This window comes from Leucoraja erinacea, chromosome 26 (genome assembly GCF_028641065.1).
Source record: "Leucoraja erinacea ecotype New England chromosome 26, Leri_hhj_1, whole genome shotgun sequence".
NCBI classification, from domain to species: domain Eukaryota; kingdom Metazoa; phylum Chordata; class Chondrichthyes; order Rajiformes; family Rajidae; genus Leucoraja; species Leucoraja erinaceus.
The window spans coordinates 20,362,839-20,386,380 of record NC_073402.1 but is presented as its reverse complement, the minus strand read 5'-3'; positions in this window follow the sequence as shown (position 1 = coordinate 20,386,380).

The window sequence follows — 23,542 nt, the reverse complement described above, 5'->3', positions numbered from 1 at the left end:
AAATTTCTATAATCCTCAACCCCAGTTCTCATCGGCCATTGATCAAAGTCCTTTTCCTCAGGAAGAACATATCCCTGATCACAAGCCTTGTTTTTTTAACCACTAAATTAAGTTTCCAAATAATTTGTTCAACTAAAAGGAGTTTCAGAAGTAACATCATCAAACACCTTTTAACATTTTCAATAGCATTGAATAAATCCACAATGCCCGCTTCTTAGCTCCCCTTGAGATATTCATCTATTTTTCCTTCCCATGGACTCAGACGAAGCAGTATCTGAAAATCCTGGTGATTTATCTTCGATTTCAAACAAAACATTTTTTGGAACTGATACTCAATGGGATGTTTTTTTAATTACGTTAACCACATCATAAAGTGGCTGATTAATAACTTTGATTTATTGCTGATTGGTCCCTAGTGGCGCTCAGTGAGACTGTGAGAATCGCTGTCATCATTATGTATTTGTACCTGAAAATTCATTTCCCATTGCCAGAACTAATTGTGCTGTGTTATGTTGTACTCTGCCTCGAAAATTCAGTTCTGTTGATTTCAATGGAATCACATTCCCTGGCAGTGAATTCCTGGCACCCACCCGCTCTGTGTATAAAACTTAAATCAAATCAAATCAAATAAACCTTTATTGTCATCTTGCAAACCAACAATTGTACAGAGCAAGATATGCTCTGCATATCTCAATTATATATACTTCTGTTAGGTCTCCCCTCAGCCTCCGACACTCCAGAGAACGCAATCCAATCTCTCCATTAAGCTGAAGCGTTGTAATCCAGGTAGAATGCTGGTAATTGCTGGTAATTGAAGGGAGATCAATGATATAAGTAACTGAAGATATTATGAGGTAGAACCATGCACTGAGGAACTCCTGCAATGATAGCCTGGGACTAACATAATTGACCTCCACAATCATCTTGCTGTGCTATGACCCCAGTCTTTGAAGCTTATTCCCTCTGTTGCCCTCAGTAAAGCTGCTGAGATGTCCCGGAAGATCTCTCTCCTCACCTCTAGCATTCGGTTCGTGGACCAAGGTTAAACTGTAGTCTGGAGCTACATGGCCCAGGAGCATTCTCAACTGGTCGTTGGTGAGTAGGTTCCTGGTGAGTAAGTGCAACTGGAGAGCACTGTTAATGACAGCTTCCATTACTTTATTACTGATGATTGAGGATAGACCGATCTGAAGGCAATTAGCCAGATTGAATCTTTCCAGCTTCTATGGACATACCTGAGAAGCTTTCCACATGTTTGGCTAGATTCCGTCTGGATTAGCTCAGCTAGAGGTACAGCTTATTTTGGAACACAGCCCTTCAGTACGTGGTTGGGATGTTGTCTTTGCTGCAACTAATGTCTTCAGACATTTCCTGATATCATGCAGAGTGAATTGATTTGCTACAGACTGGCTTCTGTGCTACTGGGGATCTCAGGAGGCAGCAACATCTGGCCGAACATGTTTGTGAATTCTTCAACTTTTCGTACCAGCTAACATTTACCTAGTCCTGTATTACGGCTTTACTAAGTTGGCACCCCACCCACCATCTTTAGGTATGTCTGGTGCTCCTCTTAGAAAGCACTCTCTGTGTCTCACTGGGTCAGGGTTGGTCCACTAACTTGATAACAAGGAGGAGTATGTTGAGCCGTGAGGTTACAGGTCTTGGTGGTGTACATGTCTTCCACTGTCCACAGGGATTAATGGAAGCCAGCTTTGAGCTGCTATAACTGTTCTGAGATTTAGTTTAGTTTAGTTTAGAAATACAGCGTGGAAGCAGGTCCTTCAGCCCACCGAGTCCACGCTGACCAGCGATCGATCACCTGTACACTAGTTCCATACAACACACTATGGATAACTTACCGCCAATTAACCTACAAGCTTGCACATCTTTGGAATTCTGGAGGAAACCAGAGCACCCTAAGGAAACCCTTGTGGTCACAGGGAGAACGTACAAACTCCTTACAGACAGCACCCAACAGTCAGGGTCAAACCCAGGTCTGTAAGGCAGCAACTCTACCGCTACGCCACAACGCCACTCTGCATTGTCTGAGTGTTGGATACATTTTGTCGGTTCCAAACAACCCCTCAAGAACCATTCCATCTGTAATGCATAAAGCGACTTTTGCAACAAGTTTCCACAATGAGTCAGTTGTTGTCTGTCACATTACTTTGTGCACATAGTAGTTTAGTTTAGTTTAGTTTAGTTTAGTTTAGTTTAGTTTAGTTTAGTTTAGTTTAGTTTAGAGATGCAGCGTGGAAACAAGCCCACAGAGTCCACGCTGACCATCCATCGCCTATTTACTAGTTCCATGTGATCCCACTTTCCCACTCCCAATGCACTATGGGGAATTTACAGAGACCAATTAACCTGCAAACCACACTTCTTTGGGATGCGAGAGGAAACTGGAGGACCCGGAGGAAATCCATGCAGTCACAGGGAGAACATGCAAACTCCACATAGACAGCACCCAAGTCATAGAGACATAGAGTGATACAGTGTGGAAACAGGCCCTTCGGCCCAACTTGCCCACACTGGCCAACATGTCCCAGCTGCCACCTGCCAGCATTTGGTCCATATCTCCCCAAACCTGTCCTATGCATGTACCTGTCTAACTGTTTTGTAAATGTTGGGATATTCCCTGCCTCAACTACCTCCTCTGGCAGCTTGTTCCATACATCCACCCCCCTTTGTACGAAAAAGTTACCCCTCAGATTCCTATGAAATCTTTTCCACTTCACCTTAAACTTATGTTCTCGATTCTTATCCTCGATTCACCTACTCTGTGCATCTTCCCGATCCATTCCTCTCATGATTTATACACCTCTATAAGATCACCGCTCATCTTCCTGCGCTCCAAGGAATAGAGTCCCAGCCTACTCAACCTCTGACTATAGCTCACACCCTCTAGTCCTGGCAACAGGTCTGACCCGAGGCCAGGATCCAACCCAGTTCTCTGGAGCCTGGGTCTCTGGTGCTGGGAGGCAGCAGCTCCACCTGCTGCGCCATTATGCCGCATCTCTAAGCCACACTAAAACTAACCTAAAAGTTGAATCTCTGTGCACTGCATTTACATGTGAAGCAACCTACCTCCTTTTCCCAACTTCATGTTACATGTAAATAACTCCAGACAATTTTACCGCAGTGCTTTCCCTCAGTGCTGATATATCACGAACATTATCTGACCCTCTAACTTCTTCTTAGTAAATCCTCAATGGAAACTGTAAGATAGGTTTGTTGGCTGCATGGGTTTTCACCACATCTGAAACTCCTTGGTTAGTTTACCTTACCCACTTTCTGGTACATCTTATTTGCTTGCAAAGAACTGTACATATCTTCGCATTGACTGGAAGCAGTCTATTCAGCCCAGACGTCACTGGCATCTACTGGTACCAATTCTTCATTGTATGCTGATCTGCAAAGTTTGTGGGTTTGTCACCTGGAAAAGGCAGTTTCCTGTAATTTAGAGTGCAAATCCTTCATAACAACTGACTTGAGTTAAGAGTTGTGCCAGAAAGGGCTAGGTTGCAGATATCTCTGATCTTATTATGCACAGTAATAAGAACATGAGCAATAGGAGCAGGAATAGGTCATACATTCTCAGTAAACTCTTTGACAAGGTCCCACACATTAGTAGTTTAGTTTTTAGTTCAGAAATACAGTGCGGAAACAGGCCCTTCGGCCCACTGAGTCTGCACCAACCAGCGATTCTCACACACTAACACTATCCTACACACACTAAGGACAATTTACATTTATACCAAGCACATTAACATACAAACCTGTACGTCTTTGCAGTGTGGGGGGAAACTAAAGATCTCGGGGATCTTTCTAGGGGAGAACGTACAAACTCAATACAGATAAGCATCCATAATCGGGATTGAACCCAGGTCTTTGGCGCTGTAGGTGCTGTAAGGCAGCAACTTTACCGCTGGACCACCGTGCTGCCCCAGTGTATCCCGAGTAACAGGACCAAACAGTAAGAGCCCAATGAATCCAGCACAGGTTGGCAATTTGAATCGTAAATTGGCTTGGTAATAGAAGGGAGAGATAGTGGAGGGTTTATATATTGTTATTGAAAATCTGTAACCTCTGGTGGACCAGGAATTTAACCCTGGGACCTTTACTATTTGTAATGGACGTTAATGACCTGGATCTGACTGTAGAAGGGTCGGTTAGGACGTTTGTAGATCACGTGATGTTGCTGTTGCTAGTGAGAGAACTAGTTGTAGGCTATGGGATTATATTGATTATAGGAATTATATGGCACAAGACACTTGGACAGACTAAAGATGGGTCTCAACCCGCTAAGAACATGTGCTACGGTATTCTGATGCAGTACATGAGACTTGTCCAAAATAGTGAGCAACTGGATTTCCAACCAACTGTTAGTTATAAAAGTGCAACAGATATAAAATAAAACAGGTTAACCAGTTTAAAACAGGCTTCCAATGTGGGTAAGTTTGAAGAAATGTTTTTTACAAGTAATCAGAAAATGTTTTATGATCAAGTTTTAACTTCTGAGTTGTCAGATCTGAATCATTCACATGAAAATAACGTGGGACAGTTCCAACAGCAAGTTGTCCCATTCTGTAGTGGGACATGTGCATGTCCTTTAACACTTGATGTTTGAATTTGTTGGTGTCAGTGTTTATAAAGAATTGTTATTTTTGAATGCAACTTTATAGAACTTCTAATTAAAGGTAATCGGATATCACGAATGAAGCTAACACCAATTAGCAATAAATCAATTAAGCGACTAGTTTCTTCCCTTATCCCCACAACATGTGGGTTGGCAGGTGAATCAACCACAATGAACTGTGCAGCGAGTGGCAGAATCTGGGGAGAGGTTAATCGGAAATGTGGCAAGAATAAAATGGAATTAGTATAAAATAGGTTCTCGATGGTTCGTGAAGTCTCAGCGGGCTAAAGAGTTCATTTCTGTGCTGTATGACTCTACATCAGTTTATGATCTAAATGATTCATTTGTTGCTTTTGTTTCACCAGTACATTCTAAAAATTGTGAAAAATGTATTTGGTTGGTTTTCTAAAGTTTTATTACCACTGATTTGTAAAATATCTATTCTTCAGCAAACCAACATCATTCATTAGCAACTGCCAATAATTGACTCAAAACTGTAAGGCATGTTATATTGTTTTAAATGCTACATGGAGTTATAAAGGGTGATGTGTGATGTGCCCACCTGTCAAGACCTTTAGCAACATCTTTCGAATACTGATAGGTTTCACGTGCCATCCATGATCATCATCATTCCAACCCGATACGTCTCCTGTTCTTTATCTCAGAGATGCTGCCTGGCCCGCTGAGTTACTCCAGGATTTTGTGTTTTTCTTCAGTATAAACCAGCACCTGCAATTCCTTCCTACACATGATTGTTGTCGGGGTGGTACAGTAGCGCAGCACAATGTCAGAGAGCAAAGCTCAAGCATGATCAACACTGTCTGTTTGAAGTTTGCACCTTCTCCCAGCATTGGCTTCCTCTGGGTGTTCCAGTTTTCCCCATATCTCAACGACATGTGGGTTCGAAAGGATAATTGTTCACTATAAATCGCCCCAGTGTGCAGACGGATAGTAGAATCTCAGGTGAGCCTAGGAAAAATAGGAAAAATGTTAATAGAGATGAATGTAACATTAGTGTAAATGGGTGGTTATGTTTGGTGTGGGCTCGGTGGAAAGGACTATTTCTATATGATTCATTGACCATGTAGATGCGTCTCATAACAACTCAGGTTATGAATCATGGAACATTAAAGAACTAGGAAAACATGAATTCCATGTCAAATGCAATTAACTGTCAGATGTTAAATGATCATCCAGAAACATGGGTCCAAATTATTTCTGGTTTGGGAATTGCTCTGCCAAGGACAAGAAGGCTCTGCAGAGAGTAGTGCGTTCGGCCGAACGCACTATGGGAACTTCACTTGCCCCCCTGCAGGAACTATACATCAGGAGGTGCAACTCCAGAGCCAACAATATCATGAGAGACCCCTTCCACCCCTGCAACGGACTGTTCTAGCTGCTACGGTCAGGCAAACGCCTCCGTTGCCATGCGGTGAGAACAGAGAGGTTGAGAAGGAGTTTCTTCCCAGAGGCCATTCGGACTGTAAATACCTATCTCACCAGGGACTAACTCTACTGAACGTTTTTCCTTCCATTATTTATTATGTACAGGTATATGTGTGTTATGATTGTGTTTATAGGTTGTTTGTCTTTTTGCACAAAAGTCCGCGAGCATTGCCATTTTCTCTTCACTGCACATCTCGTATGTGTATGTGACAAATAAACTTGACTTGACTTGACTTGACTTGAAACAGCTTACACCCTGCAAACATTTATACGTACAAGGCTTGCAACTGGCAGACTGGCTGGAGTTTCAGGTAAGAAGAAAGAGAACAGGCCATCAAAAACTATCCAAACATACACAAAACACACAACTGGGAAAAAAAAACTTTTGTTGCACTCTCGGTTAAACTTTTTCTGCATAATTTGACAATTAGCGACATTGTTCTCAGGCAATTTCCTGCCCTGCTTATCTTGCTCATCTCTGGCTATCTGTGTGCTTATACAGCTGCCTGGTTTCACATAAATCATATGCGTACCAGCGCTGCTCAGATCTGAGTGACTAGCTCCGCACGTTCTCCCATTTTTATCATCTTGCTACAAGCTGAGAATCATGCACGTTATTTTGTGCTTTCAACTCTTTGAATTCTGCAGCCTGTTTGCAGCTACACGAAGATATACTTGGAGGCATATTCTGAGTAAACTGTAGCAGTACTGAGCTTGAAGCTATGCTTCTATTCAACGTTTCCACAAGGTGAAGACAAAGTGCGAAGGAAGATCAAACTATGTTTGTAGCTGTGACCTTGCCACAAACTATGTGCAATTCCCACCAGTACAGTCATTGCACTTCAAATTGATTCAGAGTATTTATTTTTATTTGTTAGGACTATATGCAAATCCAAATGTTATCTCCTTATCTATGAGTTTGTGACCATCGTTAATCTATGGACTAATATTGCTTGCTTATTTTGGTGGTCATTGAACAGCTTTGATATGGAAGAACACATTGTGATCAACTGAAAAACAATTTAATAAAACTGTCTGTTTCACCCAATACACACAACCATACACCAATACATATGCATCCACACAGCACTTAAGATTAGCCACTCTGTTTAGGTTGCAATTATGCTTTTCAAATCATTTGTTATTGTCTTTATTTCACTGGGCTCTTAATTACGTTTTCCCTTTTGCAATTAAGGACAAAACAGGGCCAGCCCAAGTGATTAGAATAAAGACAGATTCAAGAAGGGTCTCGACCCGAAATGTCGCCCATTCCTTCTCTACAGAGATGCTACCTGTCCCACTGAGTTACTACAGCTTTTTGTGTCTGTCTTCGGTTTAAACCAGCATCTGCAGTTTCTTCCTACACATTAAAGTTTACTTGCAGTGAAACATTGATTGGAAGCACAAATCTGAATACAAAGCTTTCTTTATTGATCACGTGAGTAGCAAAGGAGTGTACGTCAAATCACTATTGAAGTGCAGCTATCTGATGCCATTTCATGCTTGCACATGAAAAGCGAACGTTGGTTATAATTTTGGCTGCACAACAACCAAGGCAGAAAGGATGATCAATAAACAGTTAACAACATGCAGAAGAGATGAAGTATCTTTGCCCCAGATCAAACTGTTCACAGCCTTGGTGTTGCATTTGTCTCAGAAATGATCTGCAAAGGCATTATCAGCATGTCATCAAGCGGAGAAGCTGAAGAAACTGCTTGTTTTCACACTACTAACCTCTAACCTAGCTGAGAGTCAGCCTTTTACCTTAAACATAACCTTTTAAGGTGAGGTGGGAAAGATTTAATCGGAACCTGAGGGGCAACTTTTTACACAATATATGATAGGTATGTGGAATGAGCAGCCAGAGCAGGTGGTTGATGCAGGTACTATCATAACATTTAAAAACACATTTGGACAGGTACATGGATAGGACCGATTTAGAAAGATATGGGCCAAAATTAGGCAGGTGGGACTAGTGTAAATGGGGTGGGCATGGACAAGTTGGGCTGAAGGGCCTGTTTCCACACTGTATGACTCCATATCTCTATTTTCCTGATTCAGCAAGCTGGAGAAATAACAGCCTTTTGTGCTTTCATTGTGGCCACCAGGTGAAGTGGAACAGGGGAAGCCAACAGGTGTAGGGTGGAATTAGAAAAAGAGCAAGGATCCATTACTTGGGCCCTTGCTCCCATTTCATTGCTTCAGAGATTTCTAGGCTCCCTCATAAGGGGAAATGGGGCTCTCACCAACTGCGGGCAAAGGCTGTGTTGACAAGGTTGTGAAGGTGAAGGTGCAAGAGGCATTGGCACCCAATTGCTTTTAGAATACTTGTGGGACACCAACTACAAAAATGTACGTGGAAACCTGCCATTAAGGATTGCGTTTAGACCTGTTATTTGCAGGACTTCAGGAGGACACAAGGCCAAGCCAAAGAAATGGAGGCCCCTACATGGTCATTTATATGAGCCCACACTACACATCCCCCTTGACCTCTGGGTGATATGAGGCACCAAGTAACAATAGGAGCATACGCAAGGACAAGAGGGCACAGCCTTGGAATAAATTGACATATATCTTTAGAAAGAAGATGAGGAGACATTTATTTAGTCGGAGGGTGGTGAATCTGTGGAATTCATTGCCATAGATGGCTGTGGTGGTCAAATTTATGGATATTATGGATAAAGTGGAGATTTACAGATTCTTGATTAGTAAGGGTGTCAAAGATCATGGAGAGAAGGCAAGAGAATGGGGTTGAGAAGGAAAGGTAGATCAGCCATGATTGAATGGTGGAGTAGACTTGATGGGTTGAAAAGTCCAATTCTGCCCATATGACATGAACATGAAATCAGTTGGCCACTAATAACCATCAGCATGCAGTTGACCTCAATAACGGTGACAACATTTTGTGACTGACTTAAAAGCTTGTTGCTATTCTCTGATGTCTTTCCAATTCAATTGGTTTTCTTCCATGTAGAAATAGTGAACTGCAGATGCTGGTTTACAAAAGATGACACAAAATGCTTGAGTAACTCAGTGAGTCAAGCAGCATTTCTGGAGAACGTGGATATGTGACGTTTCAGGTTGCGACTTTTCTTTAGACTACCATATCAGTGTCATGAGTGAGTTTGGGTATACAAGACAACCTAGGCAGCAGATGCTGGAATAGGTGATGTTTTGGATCGGAACCCTTCTTCAGATTCTGAAGATTATTTTTCTCCAGAGATGCTACCTGACCCGTTGAGTTACTCCAACATTTTGTATCTATCTTCAATATTATTCTATGCTGGATGCACTTATGGAAGTAAAAGTATTGTTTTGACATTCAAATTAAATGCGCTCATAATCAAATTGTGTAAGACTTTCTTTATTCTTAAGAGGGGATACAGGGAACTGCAGATGCTGGAAACTTGAGAAAAACTCAAAGTGCTGGAGTAACTTCAATGGGTCAGACAGCATCTGTGGAAGGAATTGATAGTTGACGTTTTGGGTCGGTACCCTTCTTAAGACTGGATTTGTTTATGATTTATCAGACATTATTATTAAATTAATTTTAAACACCTTTCAAAATGTCATGTGGTAAATTCCCAGAAGGAATATTTAACCAGAAATCTCCGGATTGCCCATAATGCTCAGGCAAGGGGACATTGGAACACATCCTGAACTGCGGCCCAAAGGCTCTTGGGCAGGGCTGGTACACCTGGCATCATGACCAGGTTCTTAAACCCATTGCAGAAGCCATCAGCATGGGAATCAGCAGCTTCAGACGAGCACATCCCTCCACCCAGATGATCACCTTCGTGAAGGCCGGAGTGCAACTGCCAAGAACCACAGCAGCCAGGAATCCGTCAGGAATCCTGGTGACTGCGCAGGACTGGCAGCTTTCTGTAGGACCTGGTGAAACAGCTGAAGTTCCCACAACACATTGCCACGGCTACCCTGAGGCCAGATATCCTCCTGGTCTCAGAGGCGACCTAACACATTGTCTTGTTGGAATTGACAATGCCGTGGGAGGACTGACTAGAGGAGGCCCACGAGAGGAGGAAGACCAAGTACGAAGAGCTGATCATAGGCTGCCGTAAGCAGGGCTGGAAGGCAAGGTGTATGCCCATCGAGGTTGGCTGCAGAGGTTTTGCAGGGCAATCACTCGACAAAGGCTTCAGTGCGCTGGGCATCAATGGAATGGAGAGGAGAAGATCCATCAAGAATACCACAGAGGCAGCGGAGAAGGCCTCGAGATGGCTCTGGGTCAGGAGAGGAGGTCCATGGGGAGGAGTTAATGCCACTTGAACTCAAGTCGTGGTCTGATCAACCACGGCTGGGTCGCCTGGGTGAGGGTGTCTGATGTTGAAAGACCTGAAACACCCAATGACCCTCTCCCTGCACGGGAGACCCGACCTTTTCTTGTCGGGTCTCCGTTGTCGTTGGGGCTGCAACGAGGAGCGGCCTCCAACAGGAGAAGACCGGGGACTCTGGTGCCGACGACTCACCTCACCTCACCGTCGCGGAGCTGGCCGAGTCCAGAGCGGGTGGAGCGGTGGTGGAGCGCTGCTGCTGCTGCGGCCCGACCTCCGGAGATTCGGCGGTTGCAACTGCGGGTCTGGCGGACGGCGGCACCGGGAGCCTGCGGGTCCCTGGAGGGAGACCGCTTTTCAGGGCTCTCACAACGGCGACTTCTCCCGCCCGAGTTGCGAGGTCGAAGAGCTCCTGGAGCGGGGCCTACATCACCGCCCCGCGCGGCTTGGAATGGCCGCGGGACTCTGCGGGCGCACGCCGGGGGCTTTAACACCAAGACCCGGTGTGCGACCTTGCATCACCCGGCGTGGCTTTAATGGCAGCGGGACAATCGCCATCGCCAGCCGGGGGCTTTGACTTTGACTCTGACATCGGGGGGGGGGGGGGGGGGGGGGGGGGGGGGGGGGGGGGGAGAGTGAGAGTGGAGAGATAAGATTTTTTTTTTGGCCTTCCATCACAGCGATGTGATGAATGTTTATGTAAATTATGTTGTGTCTTGAGTCTATTTGTTTGTAATGTATGGCTGCAGAAACGGCATTTCGTTTGGACCTCAAGGGGTCCAAATGACAATTAAATTGAATCTTGAATCTTGAATCTTGACCCCAGGTTACGTCACTGATGATGTGTTCAGGAGCATCAAGAGATGTTAGCCCTAAGAAAAAAATGAACTCAAAAGAAATCTGTCTAGGTATTTTCACAGAAATGAGAACTGAGACCTTTCATGACCTCTTATTCAAGCTCCTGAATTCTCCAAAACAACCAAATAGTTCCACAACATTCTTAATGAACATGGTTTATTCTTGGGGTGAACTAGTATCTCCACTCGTTTACTGCTTTTCAAAATCAATTTTCAATGACAGAGTTGTGCTAAGAACTTTGCGCTGCCTCAAATCAGCGGGTCTAGCTGGCAACCATGAACTCCTTGATAATTCCATAGCCAGGAAAATAGTTTACATTTCCAGCCAGTTTATTCTCACTATTGTTAATAAGTCACATATTTGAGATCAGTAGCTATCACTAAATTAAACTGATGGAAAATTTTGCAAACACTGACAATTGCACTAAACTGCACATTTTAGTGACGTACAAGGTGTGAAACTGACACATTTGAGAAGGGTTGCATTTGCAAAGGTGCAAATGGACTCATTAAGCTGTCATACACTGACACTTTCTTTGCATGACTGGGTTCCCTTTGAAACCAATGAGGAGTCTAATGGAGATATTTAATTTCAGGAAGGATCTAGGCCAAAGATCTTTGATCTAGGCTGGGTAAATAGAACAAATCAGTTCCCATTGATGGAAGGTTCAGTAACCAAAGGACATGAAATGAAGGTAATTTGCAAAAAGAACAAAAGGTGACATGTGGAAAAAGTTTTTTTAACACAGTTGGTGGTTGGAATCCAATGAGTAGTGGAGGCAGCTTTAATTGTGGCATTGAAAAGTGAAGGAGATGAGTACTTGAAAGGACAGAAGTGCGGGGCTAATGGGGAAAGGATGGGGAAAGTGGATCCAGTTGAATGCTTTTATACATTGCAGCATAGACATGATGGGATGAATGACTACAAATGACTAAAATAATAAGGCTGTGTTTAAGAGGGAACTGCAGATGCTGGAGAATCGAAGGTTACACAGAAAAGCTGGAGAAACTCAGCGGGTGCAGCAGCATCTATGGAGCGAAGGAAATAGGCAACGTTTCGGGCCGAAACCCTTCTTCAGGCTGTTGATTTTCCATTGCAGGCTTCACACTACTCCATTGAACCAAACTCACTTCAATGAAAAGATTTTAAAAATACAGCGCTGGAAAACTGAAATAAAAACTGAAAACTCTGGATAAACTCTGCAAGTAAGGCAGCACTCGTGGAAAGAGGAATGGTTAATATTTCAGATCTTCGACCCGTCATCGGAACTGGAAAAGAGAGAAAAACTTAGTTTTAGATAGCAAAGAAAGTAGGGGAGAGGAGAGGTGGGACAAAGGGAATATTAGTGTGAGAGGAGGTGATCGAATGAGGTGATTGAGAGGCAGTTAAAATCAGTTTAAGATTCTCTGTCTGGAATTTACTTCAATGGATTTCTCTCAATTATGGACCTTCTACTGACATGAAAAGTCACCTATCCATGTTCTCCGGGGATGCAACCAGACCCGCTGAGTTACTCTCGCACTTTATGTTCTTATTGTAAACCAGCATCCTTGTTTCTACTCTCATTTATGTTCGTTGATGACTGTATAGGCATGGACACAAGGAAATCATTTAATTTCAAATGCTGTGCTCCATTAAATAACTTTCAGAATAACTAGGCCCAAGAGACTGCCGATGTTGAAATCGTGAGCAAAGAACAGACTGCTGAACAGTGGACCAGGCAGCATTCTGTTGAGGGAAATGGGAAGAGGAGTTTTCGGGACGGTACCCTTTTTCAGACTCATTGAGGAGATTTTGCAGTAAATCCTCTCGCTATTAAGGCCAACATGCCATTAACTTTCTTCACTGCCAGCTGTACCTGCATGCTTACTTTCAGTGATTGATGTGCAAGGACACTCAGGTCTTGTTGCACCTCCCCTTCTCTTAATGTGACACCATTCAGATAATAATCTGCCTTCTTGTCTTGTCACCAAAGTGGATAACCTCATATTTATCCTCATTATACTGCATCTGCACTCTCACCCGACCTATCCAAGTCACACTGTAGTCTCATAGCATCCTCATCGCAGCTCACATTGCCACCCAGCTTTGTTTCATCCGCAAACTTGGAGATGTTACATTTAATTCCCTTGTCTAAATCGTTAATATATATATTGTAAATAACTGAGGTCCCAGCACTGAGCGTTGCGGCACCCATATAATAATAACCATATAACAATTACAGCACGGAAACAGGCCATCTCGGCCCTACAAGTCCATGCCGAACAAATTTTTTTCCCCTTAGTCCCACCTGCCTGCACTCGTACCATAACCCTCCATTCCCTTCTCATCCATATGCCTATCCAATTTATTTTTAAATGATACCAATGAACCTGCCTCCACCACTTCCACTGGGAGCTCATTCCACACCGCCACCACTCTCTGCGTAAAGAAGTTCCCCCTCATATTACCCCTAAACTTCTGTCCCTTAATTCTGAAGTCATGTCCTCTTGTTTGAATCTTCCCTATTCTCAAAGGGAAAAGCTTGTCCACATCAACTCTGTCTATCCCTCTCATCATTTTAAAGACCTCTATCAGGTCCCCCCCTTAACCTTCTGCGCTCCAGAGAATAAGGAACTAACTTATTCAACCTATCTCTGTAACTTAGTTGTTGAAACCCAGGCAACATTCTAGTAAATCTCCTCTGTACTCTCTCTATTTTGTTGACATCCTTCCTATAATTTGGCGACCAAAATTGTACCCCATACTCCAGATTTGGTCTCACCAATGCCTTGTACAATTTTAACATTACATCCCAGCTTCTATACTCAATGCTCTGATTTATAAAGGCTAGCATACCAAAAGCTTTCTTTACCACCCTATCTATATGAGATTCCACCTTCAAGGAACTATGCACGGTTATACCCAGATCCCTCTGTTCAACTGTATTCTTCAATTCCCTACCATTTACCATGTACGTCCTATTTTGATTTGTCCTGCCAAGGTGTAGCACCTCACATTTATCAGCATTAAACTCCATCTGCCATCTTTCAGCCCATTTTTCCAAATGGCCTAAATCACTCTGTAGACTTTGGAAATCCTCTTCATTATCCATAACACCCCCTATCTTGGTATCATCTGCATACTTACTAATCCAATTTACCGATTCATCCAGATCATTGATGTACATGACAAACAACAAAGGACCCAACACAGATCCCTGAGGCACCCCACTAGTCACCTGCCTCCAACCCGATAAACAGCCATCCACCATTACCCTCTGGCTTCTCCCATTCAGCCACTGTTGAATCCATCTTGCTATTCCTGCATTTATACCCAACAGTTGAACCTTCTTAACCAACCTTCCATGAGGAACCTTGTCAAAGGCCTTACTAAAGTCCATATAGGCAACATCCACTGCTTTACCCTCGTCAATTTCCCTAGTAACCTCTTCAAAAAATTCAAGAAGATTAGTCAAACATGACCTTCCAGGCACAAATCCATGTTGACTGTTCCTAATCAGACCCTGTTTATCTAGATGCTTATATATATTGTCTCTAAGTATCTTTTCCATTAATTTGCCCACCACTGAAGTCAAACTAACAGGTCTATAATTGCTAGGTTTACTCTTAGATCTGCTAGAATTGCTAGGTTTACTCTTACCCCACTAGTCACGGCCTGCCATTCTGAAAAGGGCTACTCTTTACTTCCTGTCTGCCAACCAGTTCTCTATCCATGTCAATACCCTACCCCTAAAACTATGTGCTCTAATTTTGCACACTAATTTATTGTTTGGGACCTTGTCAAAGGCTTTTTGAAAGTCCAGATACACCACATCCACTGGCTCCCCCTTATCCATTCTACTTGTTACATCCTCAAAATATTCCAGAAGATAAGTCAAGCATGATTTCTCCTTCATAAATCCATGCTGACTTTAACCGATCCTGTCACTGCTTTCCAAATGCGCTGCTATAACATCTTTAATAATCGACTCAAGCATCTTCCCCACTATCGATGTTAGGCTAACTGGTCTATAATTCCCAGTTTTCTCTCTCCTTCCTTTCTTAAAAAGTGGGGTTACATTAGCTACCCTCCAGTCCAGAGGAACTGATCCACAGTCTATAGAATATTGGAAAATGTTGGGAGGATTCACATTAACTATTCCAGTCACCATTACAAAAAGGGCTACCTAACTATTGGGTGTTAGTTTAGTTTAACTTAAATTTACAGCCTGGAAACAGGCCCTTCGGCCCACCGACTCCATGCTGACCAGTAACACTATCCCACACACACTAGAGACAATTTACATTTATACCCAGCCAATTAACCTCCAAACCCGTATGTCTTTGAAGTGTGGGAGGAAACCGAACATTTCAGAGAAAACCCACGCAGGTCACGGTGAGAACGTGCAAACTCCATACAGACAGTATCCGTAGTTGGGATCGAACCCGGGTATCTGGGGCTGTAAGCGCTCAACTCCACTGCTGTGCCACCTTGCCGCGCTAACTAGTGAGGGAGCAATCTGAAGGAAATCCAGGGGAGTAAAGTTCTTGCAAAAGTGAACCAGAGTAATCTGATTTCTTGAAAGATAAGATTCACCCATAAACAGGAAACTATATTGACATCAATTATTGAGTAGGTTGCTGAACAAGATACCAATCAGTCTCACATAAATCAAATGTGCAGCCTCAATGGCACCTCTGCCACAAGACGGGTTGCAGCAGTAACAAGATATGATGCACGGAGCATGTTTCCCTCGTTAATAATGTTGTTTTATGAGAAAGTTGTAGGTCGCATACCATTAAGTGGCTAGCCAGGGAACCTGACAAAACCACCTGCTTAAACCATGCAGAGCAGAGCAGGGATTGGAGCTGTGTCAAACACCTCATCGTGGTTCTGAAGTTGGTTTTCTGTAATGACAGAGGATTGAGGTTGAAGATTTAGTGGCTTGGACACTGGTATTGAGATATTAAGGGTTACAAACCAAATGAAAAGCACATTCCCACAAAAAAACCACTCACCTCCACCCATCAAAGCCAGTAAATTATGCAGTAAGAGCTTAAATGCTGCAAACTGTTTCATTTCAAGATGTTTTCTCTAGATAATATTAAAGGAAGTTAGTAAAGCACTAGGGCACCACATTTTGTTTCAATCACACTAATATTACAATGTTCGTTTCTGTTTTTCACCATTTAATATGTCACTAGACTAAGTGGGACCCGGAGGGCTGGTCCCCAACTCAATATTCCACCTCTCCACCAGTTCCAATATTGGTGGCCAATGGGGGGGGGGGGGCTTTCTGCAGCGTTAGTATGGGTGTTGTGAGCCAAATGGACTGGTTTCCAGAGGGTTAGCATGGACATTGTGGGCCGAATGGATTCTGGGGCTCAGTCACTCAGACCTGGTGGGCTGGCAAATCAGTCACAGAGATACAGCGCAGAAGCAGACCCTTCAGCCTGACCAAGTCAGCATCGACCAGCGATCCTCATACACCAACACTATCCTACACACTAGGGACAATTTACAATTTTTACCAAAGACAATTAATCTACAAACCTGTACATCTTTAGAGTGTGGGAGGTAACAGGAGCACCCGGAGAGAACTCATGCGGTCACGGGGAGAACGTACAAACTCTGTGCAGACAGCACCTGTAGTCAGGATTGAACCCGGGTCTCTGGCGCTGTAATGCCCCTGCCCCACTTAGGAAACCTGAACGGAAACCTTTGGAGACTTTGCGCCCCACCCAAAGTTTCCGTGCAGTTCCCGGAGGTTTTTATCAGTCTCCCTACCTGCTTTCACTACCTGCAACCTCCAGCAACCACCTGCAACCTCCGGGAACTGCACAGAAACCTTGGGTGGGGCGCAACGTTTCCAGAGGTTTCCGTTCAGGTTTCCTAAGTGGGACAGGGGCATAAAGAGGCAGCAAATCTGAAGGTTCATGGTGCCAGGAGTGAAGTGCTACAGATGAAGAGATAGTGATTCTTTATTTATTCATTCTGTGGACATGGAGGGCACTGGAATCGGCAGTATTTGATCCCTGTCATGAACTGATCCTGATTTAAGGTGTGAGCCGAGAGTAAATTGAGCGATGCTCATGAGGCTGAAGAATGTGGAGCACAAGGCGTGGCGGATGTGGAGCTCGCAACGGGCAAACTGATAACAAGTTGTCACAGGGGTCACAGAGGAAGGAAGCCCAGAAGTGTATATACGGAGAGTCAGGACATCGGTTGATGAAGACACAAAATGTTGTGGAGCAAAAAATGAGCCACTGGAGGAGCTCGATGAGTCAGGCGGCATCTGTGGAAGGAACTGGTTCGAACCCTTCATCAGGACTGACAGAGTAGAAGGGAAATTCCATCCAAATTGGATGATAGACGTGGTGGGTGTGACAGGAGCAGCACAGATTAGCTGTAGGAGAGATGGGGAAAGAGCAGAAGCATTGACCTGATATCAGATACATTAATGTTCACTGGCTTCATGTTGGAGACTACCCAGGTAGAATAGGAGGTGCTATTCCTCTAGTTTGCATTTGGCCTCACCCTGGCAGTGGGGAGGGTCGAGAAGCAGCATGTTTACTTTGGGAATGGGGAGAGGAATTAAAATGGCTTGCACCTGCGAGCTCCGGACAGAGAGTAAGTGGTCGGCAAAGCAGTAAATAAAATCAATCAGTCAATAAAGATCAGGATCCGGAGAGGAGTTATATGGAAGGATTTGCTACTGGGTGGTGAGGTTGTGGGGGATGCGAGGGTGCGCTGAGGGTGTGTCTAGCTTGTAGGCAGAGGTGGGGTGAGGAGGAAATGGTGAGGCACATGACTAGGAGTTGAGATACCTGGGGGATGAACACAGCCCTATGTATGTGTGTTATTTTATTTATAAAAGTATGTACTTTATTTGGAAAAATCCCCAACTGTGGTCGGTTCCAAGCGATAGATTCCACCTCTGGACATCGGTTCAGTCCAGTACCCTTGAACTAATAACACAGCAAAAATCACAAGCCGTGTCTGCAAGACTCACATCAATGGACTATATTGACAGAGGTGGCAAACATGCACATCAGGTCTGTTTAGAAGAAAGGTCTCGACCCGAAACGTCACCCATTCCTTCTCTCCAGAGATGCTGCAAGTCCCGCAGAGTTACTCCAGCATTTTGTGTCTAAAAGCAGGTTTGTTCCTCTCTTGAAAAATGCTGCTTGGTGCTGTATTTTTCCAGTTCTTCCATGTTTTTGCTTCAGTTTTCCACCATCTGTTTTTCATACGCACCTTGCGTTGCCTGTTAATAAGCATGTTAGCGGAATATTGGGAACCTGCAAAATAAATATCACTAACTTTGTCCTGTTATGTCGAGGGCTATCCTTTATTATTGAATCTCTTCCTCAAAACGGAATTGTACATCACAACAAATACATTGAATAGTCTTAGAGAATACAATACTGATTCTGACAAATTCCGACTGATTCTGATGCTGCCTCACCCGCTGAGTTTCTCCAGCATTTTTGTCTACCTTCGATTTTTACAGCATCTGCAGTTCTTTCTTAAACATACTGATTCTGACAACTCCCATAGAATCTACCGGTCCCCACGTGACAGAGGGTGATTCACAACTAAAGATTGATTGCTACAATGTCCCTGTCTTGTATTTGTGACAGTGAGTTTGATGAACAACAGTAAAATATCCACAATATGGACCATTAGCTTAAGTACCTTTTAACATTTACAATTGCAACACAAAAATATATATATTTTAAATCAGAAAACATATTCTGCAAGTTTTGCATTTTGCATTTTGCAAAATGTTGCCACTCTTATTTATATTGCCACTGTTTTTGTATCTGTAAAAAACAAGTTCAAAGATGGAACTTTAATGATTTCATTGCTCAAGCAGGGACAGATAGTCATTCATTAAAATGTTTCAACTTAGCAAGAACTTAAGTTCAGTAATTATAGACCATCTCTTTTGCTAAGCCAAACCCATCATCTTGGTTTGCAGCCATGGTGAGGTGCTCTGGTTATATGTCTCAGCAACTCAGAAATCAAATGTGTGCCAGCAGGTCTGTGAAACAGCCTTAACTGCTGCACAAGTCAAGCCGCCACTGAAAACAGACTGCTTGGGCACTTGCCACATAACAGTAGGATTCCAGCATCTAGTCCCTACTTTCTTGCAAGCCAAATTGGGCCATGGAGGGAGATACAGAGGTTGTTTCACCTACAATCTTCATTATGTTTTAATTCCAGACTATTATTATTTTAAACCGTGCTTTCCCAAGCTGGAGTGGAGTGGTTACTTTAGATTACAGATTTCATTTTTTTTTTTGTGTTTTTTTTGTTGTTTATTTTATTAGAAGTTAATACAGTACAAAACAGTACAGTGGAACCTAATTTTAGGTTCCAACTATGTCATACCATAATCCATTCTATGTACAACCTCTACTTTTATGTTTTGAGAAGGAAGTATGCAAGACAAGAAAAAGAAAACAGTAGAAAGGGGGAAAAGAGGAAAAATAGATGGTAGAGGATAGAAAAAAGTGAAGTGTGTATATATAAAAAAAAGAAAAAGTAGAAAGTAGAAATAGGAGAGAAGGCCCCTTAAAAGAGAAATTTTCAAATCTTTATTCGGAGATGTAGATCTATCCGCGGCATGAACTGAAATCAGCAATCTTTACGGTACCGCTGCATCACATGATTCCAAAAAGTCGAAGACACCAACTCCTTAAGAATTGGTCATATTTATCTATTAGTCGGAGTTCAGATTTCATTTTTTTTAATTGGCTTTCTCCATCATCAGAGAGAGGGACTGAAGTATTAGCTCAATTTAATAGCCCAAGCTGGTTTATTGATCAAATGCAGCTCAGATATTGTCCATTGCTTCTTCTTGTGCATTCACTATTATAGAATTAAGATTTGTTTCACGGTTTTTCATTACCAGTTTTTTTTTCAAATCTGTAGAATTACTTCAAGGTTTCAAGGTCAGTTTATTGTCACATGTACCAATTAAGGTACAGTGAAAATTCAGATACCATACAGCCATACTAAGTGAAAAGCAACAAGACACACAACCACATAAAAGTTCCCATAAACATCCACCACAGTGGATTCCACATTCCTCACTGTGATGGAAGGCAATAAAGTTCAATCTTCTTCCTCTCTGTTCTCCCGCGGTCGGGGGAGTCAAACGACCCGCAGCCGACGATCGAAGCCCCCGTCGGGGTGATCAAAACTCCACAGACCCCGCGGTTAGAGCTTCGCTCCCCAGCAAAGGGATTGCAAGCTCCGCGATGTTAAAATTCCCGCGACTTGGAGCGCCAGGTCGGCCTCCAGGAAAGGCCGCCAACTCCATGATGTTAGGCCGCAGTGGGGACGGAGTTACGATCACATCTCTGTCAAGGTTAGAGTTTGAAAAAAAAGTTTTCTCCCAACCGACTCCTCCTGGCGATCCCCAGGAAACGACGACACGATGCACTCTGTGACCAATTCGATCAACATGTTGGATGATGACAGAAGCCGGCAGTGAGCTATACGTTGGCTGACACACGAGCGACAAAGTACCTTAGCCTTTCACACAGGTTTCTCAGTACGTGAGTATAGAGGGTAGGAAATCCAAAACGACTATCGTATAGACATGGAAAAATCATAACTAAATTAAAAATTATGAATGAAAATCTAGGAAAACTTGCTTTCTCACTATTTTAGTTCTGATGAAAGATCTATGATCCGAAATGTTAAATGTAGCCACAAATAATCTGTTGGCGAAACTCATTGGGTTGAACAGTATATATGAGGGAAAGGAACTATCAATGTTTAATGGTCAAAATCGTGAGAATGGAGAGAGAAGAAAGCCAGTGTAAAGAGAAGAGGGAGAATGGTAGGATAGGTGGCGGGGATGATTGGTGGACCAAGGAATGGTAAAGGATATAGGCAGGTTGAGCCAGGTAGGAGAAGGAGAGGGTTGCTGTTGGGAGACAGAGGCAGGTGGACAATAGATGAGGCAGACAATCAAAATAAAGATGGGGCCAAGTGGGGGAGAGGGGAGGATGAAGGTGGGTGGTAAACAGGGACACAAAGAATACTAGTCAGGGCCGTCTGTGGCCATTTTCTTACTGATGATGCCTTCCCAATCTGATGAACGACCATGACCCCAGGTCAGAATGGGATGATTCTGAACCCTGATTTCCCCAAGGATTGGCAGAAGAGAATCCACGTATGGTTCAGGCAGCAGGCCAGAAAAATACACAGAAGGAAGTCGCGGCAAGCTAAAGCAAGTTGCATTTCTCCAGGACCACTTGCTGGTCTACTGGGAGCAGTTGTTAGGTGGCCTACTGTCAGACCTGACAGTGGGATGTGCTGGATGTGTCTTCAACCTGGAGATGTTACAGACAGTAAATAGTAACAGGAGCATGACACTTACTATTGGTATTGAAGATTATAGGCAACCCAACAAGTCACAACACTCCAAATGCAGCCTAACCAAACTCCTATAGAGCTGTATCATAACATCCTGACTCTTATATTTAATGCCCCTAACAATGAAGGCAAGCAGATCATATGCCTTCTTAACCACCTTTTCTACTTGTGCAGCCTCCTTTAGAGAGCTATGAACTCCTTGCAGAAAGGTACGTTTAAAAAAAAAATATCTATGAATAAGAAAGCCTTTTGAAGGGATTCTCAAAAATCTCCTCAGTTCACACCACCTTAATGCTGATGGGAGGTTAGGTGGAACTCCTATTTATGTACATATACAAAATTATTTCCAGAGTTTGGTTAGCAGAGAAGGTCAACCATGAATGTACGGAAGCATGCCGGTTTAAAAGGTCAACATCAGAAGATATGATGCCCCTATTAGTCATTTCAAGAGGAATGCATATATAGCAGCCCAGGTCATGGGTTGTCATCTTCTGGAAATGTCAGGAGTGCCTATGTTGTTTAGGGAAGCCACACTGCTAGCTTTGATACTCAATTTAACACAGATGAATGTGGAGAATATCCATTTCCAAGTAAATGGTTTGTCATCCAGCTCATCTCATCTCCATTTCATTCTGACCACATTGAATGTAAGAAATATTCTACATTGAAAAAACCAACTCTTTTTACACTCTCATGCTGGGGAACATTATGTAAATATTCCTCTGGCTGTCAGCTTTCAAGAACATTCCAGAACTTTGAATTAAACATTCTGCAGGCCGGTGCTGGATATCATTTAATTATTGACTTGTGTAATATTCATCTTTACATTTGTTTCATTAGTCATCTAGTTGCATATTCATTTGGGAGTTTTAGTCCATATGAAGTAAATGTTATATTTGTTCACACGCTGATTTAAAGGGAGATTGGTGGAAATGTGAAAAGAATATCAGTCAGTAATGGACAGTGATTGGGATAATTAGTAGATCCAGCTTTGATAACTTGTTGCACTTGGAGCTGAAATCAACGTTTCATGATATCTTTTACCATTGAAGGGGGAATGCCAGTAGCCCATCTTGCCCATTCCCCCAGTTTGAGCAAGAAATGCAACCAGCTACACTGTCCTTGATCCCTGTTTAAACAAACAATGCAAGTAACTACACGTGCTCGGTCTTTTCCCATTTTTCAGACCATCGGTGGTGCAGCTTTCTAGAGAAAAATATCAAAACAGATAATGTTTTGCAAGGAAATTATGAACACAATGCTTGAAACATTGGCAGACGTCCTTCATGCAACAGTGAAGGAATCTCACTCACTTACACTCACTTCCTTTGATGGGAAACAGGTAGATTCGCAATAACTTTACCTACTGCCTGGACTTCAACACTGCAGTCATAAAGTCATAGACATATACAACACAGACAGAGGCTCTTCAACCCACTGAGACAATGCTGACCATCAAGCAGCCACCTTTATAACAACCTATTTTATACCCCCCACATTCTCACCTACTCCCCCCCCCCACCCAATTCCACCACTCATGTAAGCATCAATGGGAAATTCACAGTAACCCAATCAACCTACCTGTCTGCATATTTTTGGCGTGTGGGAGGAAACCGAAGAACCCAATGGAAACCTGCATGATCACAGGAAGAACGTGCAAACTCCCCAGAGAGAGCACCAGATGTTAGGATTAAATCCATGTCAAAGGAAGTATGAGGCAGCAGCATTACCAGTGCACCATACTCCAGCACTCTACGCCCTACACACCTACGGACACACCCTCAGTATAAATCGAATGCATGCATTGTGGAGGGACAGTCATTTTCAGTGAGATACTGTTAGAGCACAACTAGAGAACAGAGCAGGTCAGACATTAACCGTCGGATATCCTCGTCTACGTTTGTTCCCGTGATGACTGAAACTGCTGTAA